Source organism: Rhyacophila brunnea, unplaced genomic scaffold (genome assembly GCF_057557595.1).
Source record: "Rhyacophila brunnea isolate RB1 unplaced genomic scaffold, BYU_Rbru_1.0 scaffold_7, whole genome shotgun sequence".
NCBI lineage: Eukaryota > Metazoa > Arthropoda > Insecta > Trichoptera > Rhyacophilidae > Rhyacophila > Rhyacophila brunnea.
Genome location: NW_028233339.1, coordinates 45,990,131 through 46,008,862, shown reverse-complemented (window position 1 = coordinate 46,008,862; position 18,732 = coordinate 45,990,131). Strand labels below are relative to the sequence as shown.

General features: G+C 34.7%; 1 long non-coding RNA gene across 1 annotated transcript in view; it reads left to right on the top strand.

The window, feature by feature from the left end:
• Window positions 1–11,645: 11,645 nt before the first annotated feature.
• The window catches only part of LOC147064974 (uncharacterized), a 70,211-nt gene continuing 63,124 nt past the window's right edge, over window positions 11,646–18,732 (top strand). Inside the window, exon 1 of the long non-coding RNA XR_015071964.1 lies at window positions 11,646–11,914. This is a non-coding gene — a long non-coding RNA (uncharacterized LOC147064974). The remainder of the gene's footprint in view (window positions 11,915–18,732) is intronic.

Sequence of the window (18,732 nt, the reverse complement as noted above, 5' to 3'; positions counted from 1 at the left end):
GTTTCGAAACGCGACGAATTCAATAAGCAAACATGCCTCTATCAAAGATGTCGAAGAAAAACCTTCGTTTATGAAGACGCAGTCTATGTATAATTTATTTTACAGGTCTAATATGTTAAATATATAGGGAAGTGGGCTCAAAATGTGCTTTGTTTAAAAAGGATTAAAATTAGAACAATTATCAGAAGCATCCTTCACATACCTTCCACATCAATAATGAAACCTTTTCGTTGTAATCCGGGAACACAAGAATAATGGAAAGTGGGTTGTCTTCTGGGTGAGGCTGTAACAAGGCTTAAATCTCGACTGTGGAGAAATATGGGATAAACATGTGTTGATGGATAGGTAATTTATTTTATTTTCAATAGTCACGTATGTGTCATAACAGGCATTAAAGTTTGTCGCGTAAACGAAACACTCATTCAATATTCGTAATAAAGCAAATCTCGTAATGCATATGTCAAAAAATTCAAGTAAATCGTCAAAAAGAGATATACTTATAGCGATTTTAATACTTCGGGTATAGGTAATAGGAATAATTAGTACAAGATAAAAAGAACTTTTTATATACAACGTGTTTTAAATTTCTGTTGAATCATATAAACTTGACTTGACTAGGTTAAACGATCAAAAAAATTTGTACTTAATAGAAATAATACTGAAATGTCATTGATTTCCATAGTAACGCACGTATATATTAATATTAATAATTTAGTTGCTAGAACCCACTTAGCAACCAATAATAGTTTTACTTTTTACGGATTTCTTCCGAAATATCTTTTCATACAAAACAGAATTAACTGAAAATGAAATCAATTCTACTTAAAGATGGCTAAAAGTATTAAAAAAATGCATTGGCATCGTGTTCTGATATATTCTAAAAGTTTCAAATGTCTAGCTAGTCGGGAAATTAGTTAAAAATCGATTGCAAGATTTGTACCGGACAAACAACCACCGGACAAATAAGAATACGAGCTAAGAAAAACGTTGTAAATAAATAAATAAAAAAACGTTGTAAAAAAAAATATATAAATATTTTCAATTTTACAAGATTTTTTTAATAGCTGCTGACGTCAACCAAACGGCTATTTAGAATAAATAATAAATCAACATTTAAGTTAAAAACTCTATTGGCTATTACCCTGAAAATGAAGATCCTCGTAAAGTTAATCTATATATTAATAATCCCTTCCAGTTGTCTTCTGATGTCAAGACATAACGAAGACAGTTTTGGATATCACCCGAAGAAAAATCATTCTTAAATAATTATTGTCCACATTTTCAACCTATTCATTGAGAATACTTTTTTGGTCATGTCAGTAAAAAAACTGAGAAAGCAAATTTTATTGATATCAGTGCAGCGCTTTATATTAGTGGTTTTTCAAAAGCAATACTGATGTCACGGTTATCGACTATTCTAGCAAACATGCAGCAGTAGATTCCGTCCTAATTAAAAAAAATGCTTTCTCCAAATTCTAGAAGACCTACTATTAACAAATAATAATATTATGCTGATCGCTTTCTGATTATTTCTAGGCTATACTTCAGCTGGGGCACGGTCTAAAACGATCGTGACTGCGCGACGCGAAGATTGTGCAAACGCGCGTGCAGAACAAAACATAATTTGTCATAAAAATTCAACATGCGTCCATTTAATGTTATGTTTATTGTTCTATTAGTAATAATATTAATATATTCATTGACATGTTTTCTTTTTCAAGTAAATAGGTAACGTTTTTTAGTCATCTTTACACGATTTAAGAATTAATTCCCCCGACGCCATCACAAAACAAATTGACGTGTTCACAGCTCGACTTTCGCTCTCCGATTGTCAGCGAGTCCAAAATTTCGTCGCGCCTATAGTTGAAAATTATTTGCCGTTTCACTGAAGTATCGCCTTAACATTAACATTCTCTTTGTATATTGTTTTGTATTCACAATCACATTGTTATAATGTGTAAATTAGTTATAAGTTACAATATAAGATTTAAAAATTAATAAACAAAATACTATAAAAATAATAGTTTTTATTTTAATTTAACGGTCCGCGAAATATGTCTTCTATTTTCACCGGTGTGGAGGTGTAAAACAGGTTGGGAAACACAAGTTTGTTTCTTTGATATAGTAGATCAAAGTAACAAACTTCCTATGGCATGCAATGTATACTATAAAATGCTAAGATATCTGCAGCCGAGATAAAATAATGGAAAAGCAATAGTTCTTGACATAATATTATTATTATGTACGAAAATTGTAAATTTTAATTTTTGCCACGAAATTCCAATTTTGCACCGCGATTTCCTAACTATCGACTCGTGTGGCACCAGACGACATGACGTAATTGTGACGTCAGCCAATACACGCTCGAGGCATGCCGCCCGGCACAGTGCTCGCCGTAGATATTATTACGATGAAACAACTATATGTGTATGGTGACAATGAATAGCGCCGCTGTCTGAGTAGCGTAATTTTCTCGAATGCTATTATCACTCCGGTAGTACGTCACAATGATGTCATATGACGTCATGTCGACGGGGCAGCTGACACTCGCAAGTTCTAATGGTACGTTTACATCTGACACTTATACCGTTATACTTATTTTATGTGTCGGACATAAAATTTCATTTACTGTTTACACCTGCATGGATCTGACATAAAATTCTGGTATACTTCTCGTTGAAATAAAGTCTCGACACTTTATTCAATGGCAACATTGGAATAAATATATGCGGTGTTTACATATGATATTGTAATTTATTCGGACACTTATTTTGTATACTTCTCAAAAACGTTATGTCAGTTGTCAATATGGGAATGTTAAAAAAGAAAGCAGCGAGTGTTATTATTTTAAGTCTTTTGGGAACAAAAAGGAGGAAAAAATGGTCTAGATGGGTGCGGGAATGGATTCAGCGACGAGAAGAACTAGGTGCCTTCCGTTTAATGTCAGAGTTTAAAATCGAAGATCCAACTCAATTTGTGAACTTTGGTTTGCAAGATTGGACCTTTTGCCAAAAAACAAGACACACAATTCAGAAATGCGTAGAAGAACGATTAACAGTAACATTGCGATATCTAGCACTTGATCGTCATTGCATATTCAATATAATATTATCGTACCTAATACGAGTGCAGGTGTGGGCCAAAATGAATTAGGTAATACCATTTGAAGCGCATTTTTTCTTCACAGAGTGCATCAGAATTAATCGTATGTGCCGAGAACAAGCGATATTTTATTTTCGAACAAAATCCATAGAACACGGCACATCCGATTTATTTCTCATTGTCTATGATTTTTGACAGATCGCTACAGTACATTTATTAACGTAAACGTTGGGCATACATTTATGGTGTACCTATGATTATTGATTGTCCGTTGTTTTAGAAATATACATATGCAATTCACTAGGTACCTGTCAAACTACGAATATTGTGTCAGGACATAAAAGTAGACGGTGGTCCAACTTCGGTGATATATCGCTCCAAGTTCGAACTTGTCGAATACGCGGTGTTTACATTTGCGTACCTATATAAGTAGATTGAATAAGTGGTAGGTGAGAGTCGACACACGCAAAATAAGTGGCAGATACAAATATACTTACTGTTTACACTTAAGTGAATATGGTGTCATACATAAATATGACGATATTAGTGTCAAATGTAAACGTACCATAACATAGGGCCCCTGCGCCCCTACCCGCGGCTGTTGCTTCGATCGCCGGCCTCTTCTACGCGACTGTGTCCAGTAATAAGTCAATCAATGTTCCTGTGTAAAAACATAGTAGGTAACAGCGGCGAAGGGTGGAGGTAGGCTGTTAAGATCTGACATAAATAGTGCTCACTAAACTTTGTCAGTTAGACGTATTTGTTTTCATTGAACTAATACTACAATTTACAGAAGGTGTTGGTTAGTTTTTAAAATTCAATTAAACCCTGAGACAACCAATAAATAATAGTAAAATAATTACAGGATAAAAAGAACTGTTTATATACCATGTTTTTAAATTTTCTGTTGAATCATATAAATTTGTCAATTCTATGTATTAATAAATACTTTTTTTTGTACTTGATAGAAATACTGAATAAATATAGAATACTGAAATGTCATTTTGACATTTCATATTGATTTCCATAGTAACGCACGTATATATTAATAATTTAGTTGCTAGGACCCCCTTAGCAACCAATAATAGTGTTTTACTTTTTACGAAACATACAAAACAGAATTAACTGAAAATGAATGCAATTCTGCTTAAAAATGGCTAAAAGTATTAAAAAATGCATTGTCGTCGTGTTCTGATATACCTATTCTAAAAGTTTCAAATGTCTAAAGCGTCAATTATAAATTGAGCTACTTTACGAGCTGTTTGTTGGCGAATTTACAATATGCCTGTAAAGTCGCCCAGGGTAATCATCGAACAAGCTAACAAGCAGATTGTAAACACCCTACCGAGAAAAGTTAAAAGCCGGTCAACTTTACACGCTACACGCCGGCGTGTGGGCCTACTGCGTCTGCGCAGTAGAGCGCAGTAGCAACCTCCCGGTAAAAAAGCGAACTACGTTCTGTCAAAATAGTCGCTGGCTTGTGGCTTCTCAGCGAATGGAAAGTTTTGTGTGTCATCATCATAATCGCAGTAGCTGAATCGCCCGCCATTAAATTCGCCAACAAACAGCTCGTAAAGTAGCTCAATGTAATTGACGCTTAACCAACGAAATGAATATAATAAGTATTCTAAATTCAACGAAAACGTTTCACTGATGTATCACCTTAATGAATATTAAAAAAATCAACCAACGAAAATAAATAAGTATGAATGGAAAAGTGTCCACAATTTTGTCGGATCGTCCAAAGCATACCAAAACTATTATGGTTTGGTTTAGGTAGAGTTTAATAAATTGATTTTAAATTAACCTACAGTCCTACACCATCTGTCAATAATATTATAGTCTTAGTTCATTAAAAGCAAATACTTGTGACTGACAAAGTTTAATGTGCACTATTTATGTCGGATCTAAACAGCCTACCTACACCCTTCGCCACTGGTGGGTAATAAAAAAAAATATTCGCCGTGTTCTCTCCCGCAACTATCTAAACAAAAATGTGAGCTTTACCGCAAAATTTAATTATTCTAAGGTCATAGGCCGAATCAGGTTGGGTGCGTCAGTTCGAGAGTGAACATTACTTGTATTTTACGTAAGTAATATTTAGTTATTAAATGTTATTATTATGTTGCCAAGTTTTTCAGCACTTTACTTACGGTTTACATTTTTACAATACGCTGCAACCACTCGTTTTGCGGGGACTACGTCACACGTGCAATTGTGCGAGGGCACATCATTCGACAACTTGTGGCATTCGACAAAATATTGTGAGTTTAGTTAGTACCTACTTACTTGATCAATGGTGAATAGTGTCCGTTGTAGGAAGGTAAGCGATATGATGTATTTGTATTACTGATTAAAATGTTAATAATTAACTACTTCAATACCTACGTTTTCCACACTTCTATTATACATAATTATTTGCGATCGGATTCATAATATGACAAACGTGACAAGCCAACGAGTTTGACATTTTTTATTTTATTTATTTAGGTCAACCAACAGAATCAATCACATAGGGATAATATATTTAAAAAAAAATGTGATGGTTCCAATAACAGTCGGACACAAAAAGCATAATAAATCAAATTAAATTAGATCAAATAATATTATGTACAGCTGTAATGAATGAGAGTTATTGAAAATCGTTAAAGAAAAATAAAAAGCGGGAAAAACAGAAAAACCTAAAAAAGTATATAGGTACATAGATAAGACTAGCAATACAAGAAAAGTAAAATACAATTTAAAAAATAAATAAGTACCTACAATAAAAAAAAATCGGTGTGTGTACTTATGTACACGCGTTAGAAGTTATACTTTTTTGGCGTAACAAAACAAAAACAAAACTTGTGATAACCTAGATTCTTCGAATAGTTCTTAATTATCTTGTTAAATTACACACTCAAGAAAAAGGACCGCTTATTGGAACGCCGTTGGTTTATTTCTATACACTTTAACTTATATTACTAAATTATATAATTATTTATCGTTGTTTTTACTTTTAAAGTAACAACTGCCACTATGACGTTTAATAGTTTGTTTACGTAAGGAATTGCAAATGGCTGACAATAATAAATTCGCTGCCTAGGCAACGGAACAATTCTAAGCTATAATATTATACTGTATAATCGTCACGATTGGAGTAATGGAGTATCATACTGTGGCCGGTGCCGTAATGATAGTGCGTTCGGCTGATAACCGAACAATCAGTGGTTCGAATCCAATCGAGTGCGTTTATTTTTGTGTGAAAAAATAAATTATGTGTTACATGTCACATGCCAAAAATACAGTCTGATCTGATTTTCCAAACTCGCCGAAAGAAGTATAACTTCAATAACCAGTCGTCCAGATACAATAATTAGTCGTGGATTTTGGAGCAACTTAATTTAAAAGAGGCAAGAAAACAAAACAGATTCACTCGATCACTGCGAAGATTCAAGGTTCTGCAGAGTCGAGCCACTGGACAATTATTGTAAACTAAATTGGTTTTATATGTATGAATGTATACAAGTGAGAAAGTGTGAGGACGAATATTGAGTCTTGGTACAGTAAATTTAATGTAACATGACATTTGTGATAGACTCTCAGTGGTTTCGCTGCATCTCACTCTCCAGTTCTTCAGCCACATAGTCTACATAGTGGATAAACACTCGGAGAAACTCATAATATCTGGCCCGGTTAAAAATCGGAGAGGATAATGAGAAGAGATGGGCAGGCTGAATCAAGAGTACACATCGAAGATTTTCCACTACACCAGGTCTTGCGTGTTGTTGGGAGCCACGACGAAGGTTAGCCGACAGTATTATTCTTTACGAAATTAACTATTATGTTGTATCTACATGTTTTCGTTGCATTAAACGTAACAGATATGTGGATGAAAATAATTGGCGCACCAGGTAACTCGCTCGTGATAATTTTCTCTATTTAAAAAAGTCACGAAATTGAAACATTCCCAATTTCCCAAAATAATCCCAAAGCATGGATACGCCCATCTAATTAAGTAAATATCAAACAATCAACCCCTCACGCCTTCGAATTTTATTTTACAAACAGCGGGGTTTGTTTTTGTTCTACCATGCGGAATGACCAACCAACTCAATGTGTGTGCAGGTCCGAATCAAAAAAATAAATAATTACAAAATAAAAAGAACTTTTTATATACAACGTTTTTAAATTTTCTGTTGAGTTATTATGCACAATATGCTCAAACTTGTACTTGATATGAAGTAAATGAAAAACAAACAAACAAATATAGAATACTGAAATGTCATTTTGATTTCCATAGTAACGCACGTATATATTAATAATTTAGTTGTTAGGACCACCTCCTTAGCAACCAATAATAGTCTTTTAGTTTTTACAGATTTTTCTGAAATAACTTTCCATACAAAACAGAATTAACTGAAAATGAATCCAATTCTACTTAAAGATGGCTAATAGTATTAAAAGAATGCATTGGCATCGTGTTCTGATACATTCTAAAAGTTTCAAATGTCTCTAGCTAGTAGGGAAGTTAGTTAAAAATCGATTGCTAGATTTGTACTGGATAATCAACCACCGGACAAACAAGAATACGAGCTAAGAAAAACGTGGTAAAATACCCCAAATTCTGACTATTACTAACGGGATTAGATATAAATTAAAATACTTATCGTAAATTTGATTGGACTGTGTGGTTAGGGTCGGGTAGAAAAAGCGGAAGTATGGGTTAACGGTTAACGTACACTAGTCTTAATTTTATCTATGAACGATAAGATTTCCAGCATATTGACGGATTTTAAGAGCACTTTTAGGCCCTCCTCCCACGGCGCGACTGAAATCTGACCGAACTGGTTGGAGATGGAACTCATAAACTGACCAATTTGATGCTTCGCACACGGCGCTACTGAAACGACTGAAACACACTTGAAATAATAATCACATAACCTCAAACTGTCAAACTGGACCATCAGCTGTTTTGTACAAAAACCGACAACACGCACGCTGCTGCGTTTACTCGATTACAATTAAGTTATTTCAATTTTCCTTATCTTGTACTTTTGACGTTTTGGGTTGTTAATAGTTTTTATAGTATGACACTTGTTACGCAGTGCTACCAATTTTGGTAATAAAATATGATTTTTCACCGAATCTATTGAAATTGGTACCACTGTTTTACGGTGACTGGAAACTCGAGACACCGCGCGACTATCATGTCGCGTCTCTTCGCGACCGTTTTGAAACTGAGAGATTCCAGTCTCACCGTCAGCGAGCCGCCATTGAAATACATTAGCTAGACACTGGTTGGAATTTTAGTTTCAGTTCCGTCGGATTTCAGTTGCTCCGTGGGAGGAGGGCCTTAATACCACTATACACCATCGAAAGCGGGCCAAACACTTGCTGAACTTTTGTGATAATTATTGCAGTGACTGCTTGTAAGATGCGGCTACCTGTCGCGTAGATTTCTGGTAGAACACCAATTGAATTATTGATAGGTATTTTGTTTTGCTCTTGTTCAGGTGTAAAAAGTTTCACTGGCTGAATCACACTAATGTGACACTGTACTTCTACGAGGATTCTCGTGATGTATTGTTGTACTGCCGTGAAGGTTATAAGGAAGTTGAAAAAAGGTGATTTCTGCAAAAAAACAATTAGGTATATTCAAAATTAGGTATATTCGGTAAACATCATTTTTTTTTATTAAAATAGAAAATTCATTATAGGTACACTAGACTTTCGAGACTTATTATCTGGCACTATAGCCCGGAGTGGACCTTGGTCGACTCCTCCAATCTGCCCTGTCCTCCGTTCTCTTTCTCGAGTCAACCATTCCTAGGGCTGGCTAGTCTCCTTGGAGACCATCGTCAGTTATGGTCATCCCGCACTATATTTTCCTCTTGTGGCATTAAACGTGACTCGTGAGGCATTTTTTGGTACTTGATCATTCACACGCGTGACGTATCCAGCCCATCGTAGATTTGGGTGTCAACAAATTTGCCGATGTTCAGGTGATTGTAGACGAACTTTTCTGTGTTTTTATAATCTAGATTTTAGACTCTGGATTCTAAAGGATTTAGTCAGCATGTTAGTGTTTACGATATTCGTATTAATTTCGTCACTCATATCGTTATTGGTTTTCACTCGTGATCAACTTCATTTCAATCATAAAAATAATCAAAAAAACTAGTACCTAGTCATAATAAAGTGAAACCATTCACCAAACGCTCTTTTTATTTAATTTTTTAAAATATTTTTATTGTTTTTAGTTAATTATGTTTTATTGTCACTAGTTGTCGTAGTAGCATATACATATACAAGATACAATGATAGGCTATAGGTACCTACCAGGTAACCTGTGTGAATTAATATTCAATTTTATTATTAAATAAATGAAGATGAAAGTACATACTTTAAGTGACGCACCTATCTGAAACTCAACAATAATAATTTAATGATGAATACACCATGTTTTAAAAATGTACACGTGTTGATATAAAGAGATATAGAATATCTATTCTACGTAATATGGATCACAATCCAAAGATGATTTTGTTGTGCCAGAATTGACGCGGGATTTGAACATCACCTCAAATGTGATTTTTCTCTAGAAGCAAGTTTTAACGGCAGAGTGTGTTTTTCAAATGACTATCAACGGTTCCTCGTAAAATTATCCAATGCATTTTGAATAATATTCTGTTCGTTTACCATTATACGAAACTTTTCTGAAAGTATTCGGCCATACAACGACGAATACACAAGATTTAATAATATAACATTCCAAATTATGTACAAACAATGATTATAAGTATAATGTATTAGTATTCACTTTTGAGTGCGGCACTGTACAAAACCACTACCCGTTATCCAGTTTTCCACCCCGCGTTAATTACCTCATATTTCATCCCCAATAGCATGAGCTTGACTGCCGTAATATCAAATAAGTATGATAGAATATCATTTTAACACGACATTTAAAAATTCATTCGCCTTGCCTTGTTCAAGGGATGGGTTTCGTGCTTATCTATTTTCCGGATTGCGTAATAATGTATGGTTAATTTGAAACACGCTAAAACAAATTTTAATTTATATTAAAAACTCACATATTTTCAGCAAAATATTTTTTAGCCAAAGAATTTAAAAATCTATTAAGTATATTATATTTTTTATATTTAGGTATATATACCATCAATGTGACGCGTATGTTGAGAATTGAATTAACACGTACTAGCTAGTAATGCAATTAATTGTATAAATAATTGCTGTAAAAATAGAGGGTGTGTTGTATAAGGGTGGGCAATGGCTAAATAAACAATATAATTATCGACTAATAGTGTTTAGCAAAACTATTCATATTCATTGGCACGGTGGCAGGGCGAAACTAATGCCAGACGAAAAGAAGAACCAATGTCAATATTGATGTTCACCACGTCAAGATCACCAAGAGCAGCTACTTGGATATCACAAATACAAACAGTTGAGACATAAAATATTTCAGCAATATGTCTAGTAGTTTGGATTACGTCTTATGATTTGGGGACTGGCTTAATTATCCAGTAGGTACTCAGGCAAAAGTTTAATATTTAATATGAATATATACAGTGATATTGATTGTTTCATAATAATATATTATTATTAGTTTAATGAGAGTGAATTTAAGTAATTGAGGTTATCTTACGAGTGTTAGCGCAAACTGAAAAATTTGCCAGCACCGCAGGCTAAAAACGGCGCTTACGACACGTCATAAAGTTTCGTTTAAAATTTTAAATATGTATGTAAAAAGTATGTGCATTTAATTACCGCTGAGTAATTTACGAAACGGGATGCAATACTTTATATAATGCGATAATTTATTGGATTTTATGAACCGTAGCTGCGTTCCGGTGCGCTCCGCCCATTTCGAGCGCTGAGTTTATATTTTCTTATAATCTCAGTTGGGTTATTAAGTGTCAAAGAAAATCATGTATCAGTTATAAAATGTGTATATTCACTGTAAAGTAAGTGTATTTATGATGTCTTCCAATATTTTTTAGGAGACCGACAACGAATCAAGGAGGATGAAGCTAATTCGGGTATATTAGATTATCGAGTAAGTTGGTATTTTACTTGGTAGAATAAACACTTTGGAACTCCTCAGAAATATATAGATTGAATAAATGTTGTTGTACGGAGCGGGACTTGAACCCGTGTCCATTAGATTCCGCCTAATGTGCTATATAAATAAAGGTAGTCCTGTTTTACAATCACGGTCACAATCAGTACAATAATTTATATTAAATTCTGAAGATACAGTCGATATGTTGGATGTTATTCCTACGGTTATGTGAAGTTAGATTTTAATTTTATAAAGATGATTTAGTGAACGGGGTTTTTTAAAGATTATTTTTACACCATTGAACATAATATTAATTGATTTACAATGAAAATTAAATTAAATCAATAAAAATCACATAATAATCCTACCCGACAATTCGACAAGATGATTGTCGGATTGGAAACGCCCTGCCGGAGTCCAATTGGAAGCAAGCTTGCGCGCGCCACTCGTCATCAAGCACCAAATCGGAATGGTCAGTCGCGAACCGTCTTTCGCGCTGTCAAGATGTGCGTTGGACCGCGTGCTGTCGGTTGCGTTGCCGGTTCGGTCTCGTCTCAATGTCCCCATACGCGTGGTCGGAGTGCGGCCGTTGTGGTAGGCAGGGCGGTAGCGGGGTGGGGCAGGCCGCATCCCGCCCTGGGAGCCGCTTCCAAGGGGCGGCATCCACCCCGATCCTCCGCCGCCCTATCGAGTTACTACCTCCTGACCAGGCCAGAATAAATTAAGAGAAAGACATGCGAAAAGGTATGCATTTTAATTATCTCCATCTCTGATTAAATGTATATTGTATGTAACATAACATGACAAGCATTAATAATTCTTGTAATAATATATCTGGCGTTGCATTCTGCTCAGATTTCAGCTGATTATTTCCTCATCCTTTTAGTCCATTGCGGTTTACCCCTACGCGAATGTACCAAAGAAATTCTGTGTAGGCAGCAAGGCAGTGAAGAATTCATTATTACTCCCCACTTATGATATAACCCCGCTAAACTTCCTAAAAGTTTTGAACTTACTGCATGCTACTGAAATTTACAAAATGATTATAGGGTTTAAGATGAATACACCATATCGTTTTTGAGGTCACATCTTTACCGAATCTAGTTATTATTAAACTTCTGAATAATGAAGTATAAGATAGGTAAAGGGACTCCCGGTGTATTAAAACAAAATATATTCTGCTGTCTTATCAATCATGTAGCCCTCCCCAAACGCATTGCCCTCCATTCACACAACGACATACTTAATAAATAATTGAATTAAGTATTCCAATGCCTAAATATTAAATTATTTTATAAATTTACATAAATTACTTCAAAACCTGCTATTTAATGAAATAATAAAACGCATTTCCACCGCACATAGTTAAGTGTTTTAAATCTATAGCTTTACGCAATTAATTAATCAAATTACTCTAAAGTAATGGCATTTCATGAAATAATATTTTATTATCACATCATTAGTATTTTTGTTAATTTGACACTGATAGCTTACACAGAACGATATGTTTCGATAATACTTACACGTAGTACAAAGGACATGTGAATGTCACATTCTAAAAAATACAAAACAGGCAAAAATTTATACAGACATGTGCTCCTTCATTCCTCAGTTCATTCGATATACTATCTGCTGCGGATGTCAGATAGTATTTTTTTTTAATAATAATTATGTAGGTATGTATGCTACAAAAATACTAGGACAACAATTTTATTAGATGATTTTATGCATCCATAGATCAGATGACTTTTTTACGAATTTGTGTATTATAATTAATTATACAAACTGACTATATGGCACTTAATTCAAAATAATCATGATTATTAAAATTTGGCTGCGTTAGTAGAATCTGCGATGTTTTGTGAGTTGTCGTTTGAACCATAAATGCATAATTATAATGATGTCAAATTATAGCATTATTGTCAACGTGCCGCCGTACTAGCTCGTTAAAGACGTTGTCTAAATTAAACACGTGGTTTACCGAAATGGCTACAGTGCCTACTTAACTGTCTACGCACGGACATTTAATTTATATATTATTTTTTATTGCCTACGGTTCCAACGAACTTAGCATCTATAAGTAGATATACTATTGTATTATCTGTGTCTAGAAATGTATGCTATTATCTTTAGTTGGCTGATTCATAAAAAAATACTTTTACGAAATTTTACTAGTCAATATTCAATCAAAATACCTACGGCGTCTGTCGAATATTTTGACTTTTTTTCTATACTAGGACAAAGTTTTAAGAAACAATTTAAAAATGAACACATCACAGAGGGCATTTTTTACATTATCATCTGCAGCCGCTTCTGATAGCGAGGAACACCAGTCGTTAGGGGTTGTTGGACCCATTATAAAATTAGTTTAAGTATATTCTCACCTGAATACGTGTAATTATAGTTTTTTCTAATGTTTTGTGATTAGTTATTTGTATTAGGTATTATATTATGTTTTTCACACTTAATTCTTGATGAAACGACATAATATTATTGTATATTATAACTTGACACCCACGGTGGCCGCGAAGCTTAAGCGTTAGACTATCACGCCGTGGGTCTCAGGTTCGAATCCTGGGTCTGGCAAGTACACATTGTTTTTCAATTTGTGTGTGAGTCAGGGTATGGACCTAATAGGTTGAGCAAGTGGCTTACATCCATTTCTCGTAAAAACAAAATCTGTTAATACAAACCTCTACTCTGTGGAGGCCCATATGACCCTATTAAGATCGGACATGGTCGAAAGAAAAAAAAATATTATACTTAAAGATTTCAAAATGTGAAGTTATACTTTTATTATTTAAATTTTATTTCAAATTAATTTATATTATACCCAAGACTGGTTTTTCCTCCAAATTGATATTTTCAATTGGTATCAAGACAGCTTTATAACACAATATATTGTATTGCTCTCCCGAAAACATCTAAGTAGATAATTCACGCGATGGATGAATATCAACGTATCCGCTTATAAAGTCATGGGTTCCTTGTTTGGATCCCGGGTCTGTTCATATTATGGTTTTAAAAAAATCAATGCTTGTTTACAGTGGCGCGTTTAGTTTAGTTTAAAGGTCCAACTCATAGACCGATAATAAAATAACATTGAGATTTTGGTATCTATAGTTTTACAATTGAATTGAATGATTTAAACCATGACTGGTTTGAACCGTTTCTAGGCCCCCTTTTAATTATTGCGACGAATCGGTTGCGTCATCTGCATCTAAGTAAATCGCCGCTGTGTATTCAATTTTGATCCAGAGCGTGGACCCAATAGGCTGAGCAAGTGGCTAACATCACTGTGTACGTTTTAATTAATTTTTAATTAGCTCATTTAAATAACATGCTAATTGCATCTAATGGCCGTTTAACGGGGACACGGCAGCCGTGTCGTCCGCATCCAACGTGTTTTAAGAAACTTCGGTTCTAGTCGGTTATGTGGAATACAGCGGCAAACACATTTTGAAAATACCCTATTTACTGGATTATTTGTTAGTTTGGGTTAGTTTAGGTTAGGTTTAGTTAGGTTAACCTAACAGATAATCCAGTCAGTATATCGGCTATTTTCAAAATATGTTTGCCGCTGTATTCCACATAACCGACTTGTACCGAAACTTCTTCATGAGGTGATTAAAATTCTCTTCGGATTGTAGAGTTAGTGAAATAAAAAATACGTTAGCATTAACGGTTGATAAAAGGCAGGGAAAGTATATTTTTTCGTGCGTTCAGTATTGAGTATTATAATATGAATTGAATTAGGTACGTGGGGTCCCATAATGTCCAATTATTATCAGTTAACGCCCCAAATAATGCGTGAAACGTTACCTCTATTCCGATACCACTTACGTTTTATCGCTTTTTAAGCATGTATGCCCTTAAACTTTATACAACACGCACGCCCTACAATTAAAATTAAATTTACTTTTTGCGAACTAAGGCCCGTTTCAGACGGTGAAGTGTGGTTTTCGTGGGATGTTAATGTGGTGGTTTCCCGTTACCTTCCACATCGCAATATTGAAGCCGTTCGTAATGTATTCATTATCGCTTTCAAGTGTCTGCTCTAAGGCTGTTCCAATCCCTTGATCACCACCCTTAGTCAGTACTGAAGAAATTACTGCCTTCCTCCAGTGGACTCCTCTTAGTCTGGCTCCTCATCATATACCTGTCTGGCTTGGGAGACCCTTCTGATAGTTAGACTACCGCCAGCACAGCCCTACGAATACTCAGAACGCGCAAGCCTCCTCATCACGACAAGGTGGAGATCAATTCGAGAGACTGGTGGTTTTGGGTGGCCTCCAGGCAAAGCGAAGCAGAGAAAGAGCGTCTGCGCGCTGGAGCGACCAAGCGAAAGAGCTGACTGGGGACACCATCCATTCTGCCCTGAGAGAGATTCCAAGGTTCCAAGCTCTTTGGTTTCGTGTCCGGAAACTTGTACGTTTGCAGTTCGCCGTATCATACACACTTCATCGATAAATATTATATCGGAAATAATATATGGCCGTATATTAAAGACCGTCCAACCTCTTTGGGTCGTTTAGTACTGACATAAAATTCATGTCTAAATAAAACACGGTTCTTGTCAGTTTTCACTTTACAGGAAGCCAGCAGCAAACAAATTTTGAAAATAGCCGATACACTGGATTATTTGTTAGGTTAGGTTAGGTTTTCATTCTTGAATTCATGAATTTTGCCAAAATCAGCTATGAAAATAAAATTTAATTAACGTTCATATAGAATCTAAGCTCACGGCGAACTGTGCCACGGTGAAATGTTTTACGTACAATTTACATGTAACCATTCAAAACCATACCGTTTTCAGTTGTTACAGTTCACGTCTCATAATTTGTATCTGTTTTAATAATGTTTCGGAATAGTGTAGGTACCCAATAATATCAACATGGAATGTTCCAAGTATCCATCTAATGCACAATGTTGTATTTGATCAAGTGGCAGACCATTTTTCAAAAATTCCTTTGATCCGAACAACTTTATCGCGAATGGGCGGCAAAACATTTCACCTACAACAGCGTTGGCGAACCTTTTTATGTACGCGTGCCAAATTTTCCCAAATATTATTTTTCAACTCTGGCGTGCCGAGCATTTGTTCATGAGGAAATGAAGGAATGATGTTCTAGATACCACTCACAGAACATAGCAGACATATTAGCCTTATCACTTTTTTTAATTACGCCACCAATTTTGAAACTGTCTGCCAGAATTACTACTACACCAAGTTTTTATTTCTTATTTGGTGCATTCATTTTTTGTGGGTAGAAATGAAATTGTTTATTAATGTATTAATTATTTTGTTTCTTATCGCACAAACTGACATGAGAATTGTTCCGATCAGATGACCTACAGGGTACAGTGGTAACTATCAAGCGAGTACTCGCTACAGTGGTACCTATCAAGCATTGTAAATTGATCAAAATCAATGGGTTCGCGGCGCGGCATCCCCCGCCGCCTGATGAGGTTAGTATGATAATATTATATGTGACGCATAAATTCTAAGTACCGACCTATGCAATTGTATATTTACATTAAACGAAATGCTTATTCATGAAGAATGCCTGCTATTTTACAACGTTTTTCTTTGGTCGTATTCTTATTTGTCCGGTACAAATCTTGCAATCGATTTTTAACTAACTTCCCGACTAGCTTGACATTTGAAACTTTTAGAATATATCAGAACACGATGCCAATGCATTTTTTAAATACTTTTAGCCATCTTTAAGTAGAATTGAATTCATTTTTAGTTAATTCTGTTTTGTATGAAAAGTTATTTCGATACCATTATTGGTTGCTAGGGGGTCCTAGCAACTAAATTAATAAATAATATATACGTGCGTTACTATGGAAATCAATATGAAGTGACATTTCATTATTCAGTATTTCTATCAAGTACAAATTTTTTTGATCGTTCAAGTTTAAGTCAAGTTTATATGATTCAACAGAAAATTTAAAAACGTTGTATACAATAAAGTTCTTTTTATCTTGTAATTATTTTTTTATACAATGCGATCTGTCATTTATTATTATTTTAGGTATTTTTTCTCTCTTCAAACGCGTGCCATGCAAAATCATCTCGCGTGCCATAGGTTCGCTACCCATGACCCACAACATTGCGTACGAAAATAAAATCGTTGGTCGTGATCTCGAAACAAAAAAGTTTCAGCGGGAATGGTGATATAATTAATTCGTTTTGTACTGGTTAGAAAATAAATCCTATCATATTATCGTTTCATGTAAATTGATTTAAAATAGATTTTATTTGTATACTTGTATCAAGTAAATAAAAACGTCTATTGAACTTATTTTATTTCTTAACATTGATTTCCCATATAGCATGTAATACCTATTAGTGGCGAAATGTGGAGGTAGGCTGTTAATATCCGCCACAAATAGTGCACATTAAATGCGGCATTAAGTGCGGTTGTGTCATTATGGACGTTTGTAGGCACGTCAGGTTAAAGGGCTGTTATTGCCAAATGTTCCAACCAAATCTCTTGTCTTTCGTGACGTATCTGATTTGACGTTTTATTATGGTTTATATGATATTCTGTTATTTGATTCACCATCCATTTATCACAAACTCAAGTTTCATGTTGTATCTTGATCCTTGGTAGTTGTCAGTGGCGAAGGGTGGAGGTAGGCTGTTAGATCCGCCATAAATAGTGGACATTAAATTTTGTCAGTCATACGTATTTGTTTTCATTAACCCTTTCATGGGATCTGGCCTCATATGGGGACACATAGTAAAATTATGTTTAAATAATAAATTATTGCCATCTATGGGTAAGTAGTCAAACTAATTGAATATATAAGTGTTGAAGCTTCTAATTAAATCAATAGATGGATGATATATGCCCTGTATTTTTATTATTGCCATTTATAAGTCAGCCATTGGCTTGATCTGTCAGAAAGCTGAATGTGTGAAACTAATTATCGTTTTTTTCTATGAGGATTGTGTTTTACTCAAGTAAGTATTTTTTTATATAATGTTAACATGTTTATTGCATAACCTATTTTATAAATTTTGTTGAAAATTGCATCTTTTTCATATAAAATCTTGTTTTTTCTATCTGTCCTCATATGTGCACTCAGAGCATGAATGGTAATAAATGTCCGTTAATGTGCTGAGTGCACATTTGAGGACATATAGATTTCATATTGGTAAAAATGCTATGTATTTGTGATATATATATATTTTAAGTGGACATATATGTGAACAATGTTCATACATATTATTTAACTCCTTAATTTTGTTGTTACAGGATGAATAACAGCGAAAGATATTACAGATATAGACCTCTGACACAGAAGGAGATTGAGGAAATTATAACTGAGTTTCCTGAGGACTCTGAGGATGACAATGTCTCTGATGATGATGATACTATTGATCCAGATTGGAATATACGAAATGTCAATGATGTGATTATTGATGAGGATGAGCCAGCGGCACAAGAAGAGGAGGAGCATGCTGAGACCTCAGCTACCCCACCATCTGCAACCAGACAATTTGAAACTACTTCGGTATTCCCTATGCCGGATCGACCACTTCTATG